Source organism: Macrobrachium nipponense, chromosome 30 (genome assembly GCF_015104395.2).
Source record: "Macrobrachium nipponense isolate FS-2020 chromosome 30, ASM1510439v2, whole genome shotgun sequence".
Lineage (NCBI taxonomy): Eukaryota > Metazoa > Arthropoda > Malacostraca > Decapoda > Palaemonidae > Macrobrachium > Macrobrachium nipponense.
The window spans coordinates 43,200,593-43,212,190 of record NC_087218.1 but is presented as its reverse complement, the minus strand read 5'-3'; positions in this window follow the sequence as shown (position 1 = coordinate 43,212,190).

Below are 11,598 nucleotides of genomic sequence, written 5' to 3'. Positions count from 1 at the left end.
TCCAAGATTGACTTAGATACAAAGGAGGCTGCTTTGTATTAGAAGATACTAGTAACCTTGAAATTTATACAAGTACCTTGGAATTGTCTCCAAGAATCTCATTAATGAATATAGACAATTGTGAATAGCACATTCCCCAATATCCTCCTGTGAAGGTAAACCTGAATCTGTTGCCTGTACTAAATACTAGTTCAACCATTTAAGACGACCATCCATATGATAAAAATTATCAAAGTTGACAGGCACTGCACTTAAAATAACTCTAGCATCAATTACCTTGAAAAGCTTTTTATGAAAGAGCTCCGATTTACCATTCATAGCTTGTATGAGCCAGCAGATGAAGATGATGGTATAGAAATTTGGTTACTGAAACAACCTGTGAAAAAACTCTAGAACTCAAGAATCTGTCGTCCTCAAGCAAAGAAAAAATTCTCATTTGGACAAAGAAGTTTATCTTTCTCATTAATGAAGTAGGAACCAACAGAAAGGACAAAAAGGTGCTGTGGGATGGTCCTGTCTACCTTTTGCAAAGTCAGCCGCAAATGACAATCCAACAGAGTAACATCTCGAAAGGGGTCACATAGCAGCTTGTTGAGGCTTCTCAAACCAGAGACAAATCCCAAGTGGAAGCCTTGCACTGAACTGAGGACCAACTGTTGACTCTTGGAATTATTTAGTATGGATACTGACATGGTCATGACCAGCCATTCATCCTAATACCTCTTCAGTCTTATGAAACATCTTTGAGTCCACAGTGTACTGATACATGGATCATTTTGAAGTCCTTAGGAACTGTAGCAAGCCCATATCAGTGTCCTAGATTTAAGTGCTTTCCCAGCAGCATCAAAACCTTTAGGGATGATAAGGTACTTCTGGTCACAAAACTTGTGAAATTACAACTTGGTAGATGTCAAGGGAACCCTGATATGAGTTTTGAGTGCTGAGTAATTCAGATAGATTTTAGTGCTGCTTTTGATTTAGTAAATCACAAGGCACTTATTTATAAACTTCAGAACCTTGGAGTGGATGGATATGTTTTAGGATTACTTAAGATTTCCTTACAGGTAGGCAACAGCGAGTTCCTGTGGATGGAATCTGGTGAACCAAGATCTATTGTCTGAGTTCCACAGGGCAGTGTTCAAGGTCCACTGTTATTTTTTAGTGTACACAAGTGACATGGTTATTGGCTTGGAAAACGAGATTGTTCAGTATGCCAATGATGCAACATTTGCGGGTGCAGTAGTCTCCACTTTGGAGAAATGAAGCTGCCCTCAGCCTCAACTGGGACATGGACCGGATCAGGGAATGATTTAGTCCAGGCCATGGGGTGAAGCTGCACTCCAGTAAAACAAAAACACTACTGATTAGCAGACCTCATACAGATTTCTCACCCCCATCCTCCCCTTTAGGTGGATGTATCTTTGCTGAAAGAGTTTGAAGCTTTAACTATTCTAGGCATAACCTTTAACTCTCATCTAACTTTTGAGAAATATCTCAGTTTTAGCAAATGCCATACGAAACTTAAGTATTGTTTTTAAGTCCTCATATATTTATAATACTGATAAAACCAAAGCAACTTGTTTTAGGTCATTTGTACTTCCTTTACTGGAATACATGAAACACAGTGCTCATCATGGTTATTTGGTTCAACCTGTATAATTCCATGAAACAATTCAAATGATGGATAGTCCTCATTTGGAAATTACTTTATAGATTCATTTTAGCAGCTGCCAAAAAGATGAAGAAATACAAGTTATTTCATTCTACCACATACTCTGGAATATCTCTGGCAGTCAGTCTGAACCCTTTCAGATAATAAATAAAAAACTGAAGAAATGGGTAAACAACGAACTTTGCATGAACTACTTTCTTTTTTAAATGCAACTGGCTCTGACTGCATGAGGGTATTAAAATGAAAAGGGAAAGGAAACAAATATCAGCTAAAATTACATCAATAGTAAGGGGGACAAAATGACATACATTAACTATATAAGTCACCTGCTTGTAAATTATTCATGGTGTCACACAAGCAAATAATTATATAGCCTGGTAATCCTAATTAATCACACAAACTTATGGCATATAATTATTAAATAGCAAAATTAGTTACAAAAATAAAATTAAAAATAGTGTCATATAATTACAAAACAGGTGACAAATTTTTAATCAATTTGTATTTTTCATAGCTAACAAACCTAAGGTCTTATCAACTGGATAAATCCTTTGGTGCCAGCTGGAAATCTGTTAAAAACAATAAAAAATTGAATATGCAAGGAATCTGTGGCATCTAAAGAGTAGATGAAGTGAGAGTGGTCGCAACCACTCTTGAACGCTAGAGGTGGGCAGCCAACATAAAGACCTCAGATTTGTTAGCTATGAAACAAAAACTGATTCCAAATTTGTCATTTGTTCACATGGGGAACAAACCTTCGGTGTTAATACGGCATACCTGCCCATTCATCCAAGAAATGGGAATTCTGAAGAAGAGGGTCTATGTCTGAGAGATTAGATAATATGCATCTAAAACTTATTCTGCTGGGAATGAATATAATGAAAATGTCCAGATTCATTGCATACACGGAAGACAAAGAGGACTATATCTGTTCAAGCAACAAACCATGTTGGTCACAAGCAAAGGGATTTATCACCACTCCTCACTCCCCTTGCTGGAGAGAGGAGTATATTCTACTAAGAAGCAGATTTGTAAGGAACATAAAAGGAAAATGCTGTAACAGTAAGGCTGCCGTACTCGCCTGCATCAAGCCAGTTCCAGCATATGATGTGTCTAATCTTTACTCCATCCGTAGAAATGAAGAGGAAAAAAAAAAAAAAAAAAAAAAAAAACAGTCATGTCAAGTCATTCTCTCTTCCACATAATCATCGTAAGCATGATATGAACTGTCCTGCCTGGGGAACTGGTTGAGCTACACAACTTGTTGGGCAGCCACCACCAAACCCAAGGTAAAAGTGTCCAAGGACCTGTGGGCAATGTCCTTTAGGTAATAGGAAGTGAAAGTGGTTTGCTGAGGCCAAGAACCAGCATTCAATATCCTATGAATCAATAAGTTCTTCTTAAAAACAAGAGAACTTATTCCTCTGATGTCATGTGCTCATGCATGCACAGTATGTATTGGTAACAGAAATTGAAGATGAGAAATAGGCTAGCTTAATCACCTCACGTAGCCAAAATAAAATAGTATTCTTAAGACACTTCCTCCTTGGTTGGGCCTGTACTAAAACAAAAGTCTATGACACCTAGGTCTTAGGTGATGAGTCCCTTTTTAGATAGCAATGCAGTGCTCTGACAGGACAAAACAGTAACTCTTGAGGAACGATGTCAACAAATTCCTTTAAGGAAGGAATGGAAAACAAGGCAATTCAGTCATCGTAAACCGAGGGATGTAGAGTCGTAGCCATGAATTCCAGGACAAATTCGAAGGCTACGGACCCCTAACCCCTGGTATGTTTTGTCATAATCTAGGCCATAGAGCTATCCAACTCTCTTCAAGGAAGCCAAAGCCAGAAGGAAAACTGTTTTCTAAGTCAGTTCCCTATCTGATGATCACAACGTAGTGGTTTGAATGGAGATCGAGTGAGACTACTCAGAACCAAAGTAAGGTCTTACTTAAGAGGTTTGAGTTCTCTAGGTGAACAAGACTGCTCAAAGCTACTGAACAAGAGAGTTCCCAGGATAAAGTGATGTCCACATCTTTCAGATATAGAGCTAATCCCCATGCAGCCCTGTAGCCTTTGATAGCAGACACAAAAAAAAAAGTTTCTCTGTTCTGATAAAGATCAGAAAGTCCATCATCCAGTGAACAGAAGTTTCGAAGGAGAGAAACCCTGTCGACAACATCAATCACAGTAGATGGCCCTGGTACACGGCTGATGAAGATCTCCTGAGGTAACCAGACATCAGAGTTGCTGCTCTGCGAGAAAAACCTCTCGCTTGCAAGAGATACTGGACAGTCTCCAGCCGTGAAGAGATAGGGACCCTATCGACAGGCGGTACCCCTCTACATCAGGTTAGCATAAAAGGTTTTGCCAAGGAGGAATCTCTCCCAGTACCTCTGACACAAGAGACAAGGTCCGGGAACCACTCTGCTTGGGACCACAAAGGAGCTACCAGGGTCATTCTGAGATTTCGGCAACCCATTACACTGTTCAGGATATGACAGATCAGGCAGAACCTAGGGAAGGCGTACACTTCTAGATTGTCCCAAGGATGCTAGAGGGCATCCTCCACCACACCAAATGGATCTGAGACCACCGAAGAGTAACCATTCAATTCTCTTTTTAGTACAAATCAATGTTTTCCATAAACCATCCTCATGATGGAAGATCTGGTTAGATAAAATAGATCTTTTACTAGCTCTCTCTGTAAACGACACATGTGAGCAAGTAGGAACTATTTATTTCCTTCCATAAAGGGTAAAAAGCTTAAATAGTAACTGCACAGGATCAAATTACAGTAACTCACCAAGTTAATGGATAATAGCATCCGTGCCTACACTATTATAAAAGAAACTCCAATATATCATTGTATATTTATGTGAATGCATGTTTTTGTTTTAAAGTATAATTATACCCTGTAGCCTTAAAGTAAAACACTTTTAACTGCCTATTTTAACAGTTCACTGCCTAATTTAACACTTCAAACAATAATATATACCTTAAATTATCATACTAAAAGAATTTAATGTCTAAACAAAAATACAGGCAGTCCCCGGGTTACGAAGGGTTCGGCTTACGACGTTCCGGGGTTGAGGCGCTTTTCAATTATATTCATCAGAAATTTTTTCCAGGGTTATGACACGTTCCAGGGTTACGGTGCCTACACCGCTGATATTGGCAGATGAAATATGACACCAAAAATGCAAAATAATCAATATTTGAAGGTGTTTTTGATGAAAAATGCAATAAGAACGCAGTTTATAGTTTTCAATACACCCAAAGCTTTAATGTAAGGTTTTCTTAGGATTTTTGACGATTTTCCGGCTTACGGTACGTTTAAAGAACAGAACCCCCATCATAACCCGGGGACTGCCTGTACATCCCAAACCATCATCCCAAAACACCCAAAGTCATCTGACATTACCCTCCTACAACTGTTACTATTAAGTATATACACCCCTATAATGCTTATAACAATGATTTACTAATTTTGAAATACTAATATTAATGTAATCACAATAAAATATATATGTATACAATATAATACAAATTAAATAAATATCTTACAGAAGTATAACTAATGAAGTTACCCCTGTATACTTAAGCATGGTCATTTTCTTCCAAAGTATTGAAGTGGTCGTTCCATTTTCCTTTTTGCAATAAAGGGTATACTGTAGAACCTCGGACCTCGACGCTAATCTGCTCAGAAAAAGCGTCGAGATGTGATTCAGTTGAATATGAACCATTATTTTTCCATAAGAAATAACTAAAAATGGATTAATCCGTTCTTGATCACCACTTATTACCCTAACCTTGCCCTTCTATAGAAAACATTACACTTAAATTACCATTAAATAAGTTCCGAGTTGAATAACATCATATTAGACATCCTTTAAAATTCTTAAATGTATACTGTATAAAAAAAAAAGCTGGCTTACGTCCAATGCGGCCATATTACTGATGGTTGACCGAATGCCATAGGCTAGGCTAGGTATAGTATGCACTGTGATGGCAGGCCCAGACCTAGAGTTTTTTATGGGGGGTCATTTTTCCCAAAACTGGACCTTTTCTTCTATAAATGTCAGTGCATATATAGGTATATACAAGATGAAATACTACTAGAAAATGTTATTTACGTTATATTAAGAAAAAAAATTGGGTAGGCTTTGTTATTCAAAGTACTGACTTTGGTTAACAGAGTTTGCACTGAAATTCAAGAATATTTCTTCAGTTTTATTGATTGATTAATTTATTATGTTAACGATAACATGCATATTACTTTATTTGTTGTTATGTTATATACTTTGACTGAACAAAAAAACAATACTTATTTATTACTTTGTAAGTACAGTTCAATGAAAAGGATAGTCACAGAAAATATGGAATCCCAAAAATTTGTTGCTAATAATAAAACATTGAAAAACAAGAGTAACTACAGTGGTACCTCGACATACGAAAGGCTCAACTTACGAAAAAGTTGAGATACGAAAGCAAATACGAAAAATTTTACAGCTCTACATACGAAAAGTTTTCAAGATACGAAAGGTTGTTGCTGTAAAGTCCCAAGATTCGCCCGGACCACCGAGAACAATTTTAAAACTCCCGCGCCGCCAACTGAGTAAACTCGCCACCATCCTCCCGCTCTCCCATTGGTTCCTGATGCTAGTCACCCCATTAGGTCCTGCTCTCCTATTGGTCAGCATCTACCCCTTGTGCTTTAAGTATTCTATTGGTAAAAGGTTGCTGTAAATTGAAAAACTTAGTATTCATGCAATACATTTAATAAAAAAAAAAACATTAGGTAAAGATAGAATAAAGAATAGAAATGAATGGTTATTATACTGTTTGGTAGTTTCAGTAGTTAAAGAGAGATAATGAAAATTTATGGCTTACTGTGTAAAGTGATTGCCTGGCGATCGTTCGATACTCGTAAGTGCTGGATGTAAACAGAAGTTTGGAAGCTTTTTTTTGTTTGTTTATTATAGTTAATGGTTACTTAATAATTATTTGAAATGAGTACATGCAATACATTTAATAAAAAAAAATTGTGAATTAGATATCATAAAATATAAAATAAATCAGACTGCCAACAAATACGTATTTTTTAGAATTCTTCTTCTGTTTTATTATTACGTTACGTATACGTATGTTTCATTATAGCTGTCAGTAACTCGGTATCTCTATTAGGTAAAGAAAGAATAAAGAATAGAAATGAATGTTTATTATACTGTTTGGTAATTTCATTAGTTGAAGAGAGATACAAATGAAAATTTATGGCTTACTGTGTGCTAGGAAAAATGATTGCTTGGCGTTCGTTCGGTACTCGTAAGACGGGTAAGAGCTGAATCTAAACAATCGATTGGAAGGTTTTTTTTGTTTGTTTGTTTGTGTATTATAGTTAATGATTAATTAATAATTATTTGAAATGAGTACATACTGATTATTTATACATTTTATTGGCATATTCTAAGCTTTTAGCTCTTAGGTTTAGATGTCAGAATCATAGACTAAGCTACAGTAGCAACCGCTAACATAGGCTAGGCTTATTGCTAAGGAACATATGCTTAAGTCCTAATATATGCAGTAAAAATGGGGTTGAACATTACATGCAGTTGAATATTTCTCAAGTATGTACAGTATTTTGCCTTTTTGGAGTCATATTTCTTCCGTCGGATTGGCGTCATAACCCTAGAACATGTGTTTTAGGCCTGGAAATATAATTTACTGGGGTGTTTTTGGAGGGCTTGGAATACGGCGGATTAATTTCGTATCTCGAGGTACTACTGTATTACAGTTAATAACATATTAAAAATAAGATGCTAAATCAGTCACACAAATGCCTCTTTTGTACTTTTCAATAGTAATCTCCCAAAGTTCAATTGTGATTGAATCAAAATACAGTACAGAAAGCCATAAAAACTATGGAAATATTCCTATACAAGCGTGTACTTGCTCAAAAGCATGGCAGCAGAGTGAGCTGGCTTTATACAACACCACCAACTAGCAGCGACCAACTGAAACACTTTTGTTTACAAAAATCATATGGTTCGTTGGTTTGAGCTCTAATGCAAAATAGACTCAAAATTTCCCGTCAAAATCCAATTATGTCGAGTTCTAATACAGTCAAGGACCGGGGTTCATAATTTTAAGAATTGAAAACAATGTAAATTAATAAGGAAGCAGTAACAATAATGCACAGGAAGCTGTAAGTGTGTGATGTACCCACTAAGAGCTGCTGATTTGAAAAAACAGTTCAGCGCTTGATCCAGAGGTGAAAACCCTTACAAGACAAGAAATGCTTGTCAAGAAGGAAAAACATCTGCTCTGGCCTTTTATGTCAATATGAATCTTCATGGCATCACCAATGATTAATTTTTAAAAACAAACACCTGTGACTAAGCATACACCATGAAATGCAAAATTGCTGGTGAAATCTAGAAAAATTGAAAAAGGGTTTCAAGTAGTACCTATGCTAATGTTCCACCAACCAAAAATGGCATACAGAACAAGGATTAGTCATTGTACAGACATTTTCTTTGCACCTATTACACATTGGATGTGGATCTGTGGAGACCAATGTTAAGAATCTCAAACAAGGAACCCACTAATACCTGGGCATTTCCTGTTTCTTGCAAGATCTTGAAAAAACCTTTGCCAGGGAGGTAAAATAATCCAAGATATCCCTATATTTGCACAATCCAACAGAAAAAACACATACTGAAAACACAGAGAGAAAAGAAAAGCAGGCAAACAAAACCTGCTTTAAAAGGACAGGATGAAGCATGTCCTCTCTTAAAGGCGATAAGAACTGATGTGATTACGAGATGCCGAAGGCATTGTGGGAGCTCCCACATAGCTACAACGTGGTCAAGCACAGATGCCAAAAGTTCCTTGTGTACACAGTTTTTTATTAATTTTACCAGTTTTCCTGCTGGTACTAAAAAATTATCCTAACATTAAGACCAAAGGTTTGTTTCATATATGAATAATAAGGTTTATCCTAAGGCATGAGTAATCTAGATGAACTACTCCCATGTCCCAGAAGTCTAGACCTTATATGTATAATGGTATAAAATAAAGGAAATGGAGCATTATCTACTATCTATTTCAAGGCCCATGACACCCTCCTTTTTTTATATAACTAATGAACTAGTCTTCTGATTAATGTGAAACCGAAACCACCAGAGTTTGAGACACCGACCTAATTAAGAAAAATGGATTCAAGCATCTACTCCGCATTATTGTCTTACTTTATATCGAGAAATGTCATCTCAATTTTATGGCATGGTGAGAACGGAAATTAAGACCTGGCAACTAGGCGCAGAAAGACGTGTGTCGACCATGACGTGGGGCCCCATGACGTTTACACCTGCCACGCCCCCGTTTCTGTATGGTTATGAAATAATATATAATTTGTAGTGAATTATACTGTTCTTTAATGGAATCTAAAATACTGATTGGTTATTATGTTTGAATAAACTCATTTTTAGCTTCACTTGTGTTTATTATTTAATTAATATGTAATTCTTACGAAAAAGAAGACAGAAAATAAAAATCTCGGATAGCAGTCAGGTACACGTCTGTTAGATACAGGCATTGACAAGGGCTCCTGCTGACACCTTGCTTACTGCCTACTATTGATATTTGATATCAGGTCTAGAATGCTTCACCATTGTCCACAAGGTAGTCGTAATACTTTGGTGTTGCAACTCTTAACATAATACAAGAGGGAAGAAGACAATAATAAACTGAAGATTGGATTGAATAGGTTGGTATCATGGCATGTTTAATGGCGTACCATCACGGACATGTATAGTTGAATATTATGCATTATCAGATTCTCTCTCTCTCCCTCTTTATATATATATATATATATATATATATATATATATGTATATGTATATGTATATGTATATATATATATATATATATATATATATATATATATAGATGATATGTATATATATATATATATATATATATATATATATATATATATATATATATATATATATATATATATATATATATATATATATATATATATATATATATATATATATATATATATATATATATATATATATATATATATATATATATATATATATATATATATATATATATATATATATATATATATATATATATCAGAATCCCATCTCTTGTGATATACTCTCCAAAATGACAATTTGTCGAAAATTGCATTTTTCCTAACTATACAAACCTGAGGTCCTTTAACAATAGGAAGTAGCTAGCGGCAGCTGGAACGGTCGTAAGCTTCGAACAAGGGGAGAACAGTAGTTAACTGCTTGTCCGGGTAAACAAATCACTTTTGCTTTTGGCCCATGCAAAATACGCAGAGTGAGGGGTGGCATGTGGAGGGACTATATGTAAAGGACCTCAGGTTTGTATAGTTAGGAAAAATGCAATTTTTGACAAATTGTCATTTGTTCCGATACGTAATACAAACCATCGGTCCTTTAACAAAAGGAGGACTCACTTCTTGGTGGGAGGAATCTGAGTCTTTTGATGAACAGACTGGTGTTCGTCCATCCCTGGAATGCCTCCCTGGTCGTAAGAGCGAGGGAGGGATCCAAGCCTCTGTCCGATTGATCGGGGTGTGCACCGCAGGATCAATGGTCAGACCTCTGGGCCGAGTACTAAGAGAGAGGCAAGCGTATCTCTTCGTACCAGCAAGCAAGAACTTGTTCCTGTTTGCAAGAGGCATCAAAAAGTATGGGTTTGTCTCAAGCTGGCATCCACTTCCTCCCCCCTTGTTGGGAGGAAGTGGGGTGGGTGGATATTACGCCCTTCCTATTCCCTAGTGAAATGGGGAAAGGGATAGGATGGGGCTTTGTTGCTCTGTTGAGTAGCTCACCTGCATCTCGTCCTTATCCAGCAGGGTGACGACCGTGTCCCTCTACCCACAGATAGAGGGGAAGAAAAAGATGGGAAGAGGAGCCAGTCACACTCTCATTCACTCATCCATTCTTACGGTCACATCAGGACTCGATGCTGTTCAGCCTGCGAGGGTCTGGGTTCGCTACACAATGTGTTGAGCAGCCACCACGGGTCCCAAGGAAAAAGATCCAAGGACCTGTGGGCAATATCCCGAAGGTAGAAGGAGGTGCATGTGGTCTGGTTGGACCAGACCCCTGCCTTCAGTACCTGCGCCACGGAGAAGTTCTTGCGGACAAAGTAGCATCTCCTTCGCATCGAAGGCGGTGAAGTCCATTAGGGAGGGGATTGTGATTGACTCGAACCAATCGTCAGAGACCGAAAGGTTCTGAGTCTTCACTACGAAGTTCGGTACGAAATCGAGCGTCACGGATCCCCATCCCCTGGATGCTTGACTTCGCAGGAGAAGTCATGCAGTTTCCTCAGAGGAAAAGAAGGGAATAGTCGCATGACCTATCCCTCTTCTCGACTTCGGTGATGTCCAGTACCCATACTGGTCTGTCCGTTTGCCACGAAGAGTCTCGCATCCTCCTATCCCCATGCAGCGAAGTTCTCGGTAGTGGATAGGACACAGACACTCCATGGTGGGTGTCGATGGTATGGGTACTGTGACAAGCTATTAAGATGAAGTAATGATTGCTCTGTAACAACCGAACTAAGTCCACAGCGTAGTTCGTAACTGACTCGGGCGCTCTGACAGCTGCCGACTGACTGGTTCGGTATCGGAAGTGAGGCAAGTTGTCCAAGCATCCGAGTAAGTTACGTGACCTTCGCCTTTAAAAGGGTTATGCCGAGAGACCAAACAAATAATGTATTTGTTTGTCACCAATGCCGGACGGCGAGGTGATGATTCTCTTAAGGCATGTGCCCAACAGGCTTAAGTCAGTTGCCTTCTAGAGACCGAGGTCCCTGAAGGCAAGACATTCTCATAGTTGTTGAATCTCAGCCAAGGAGAAACAACAC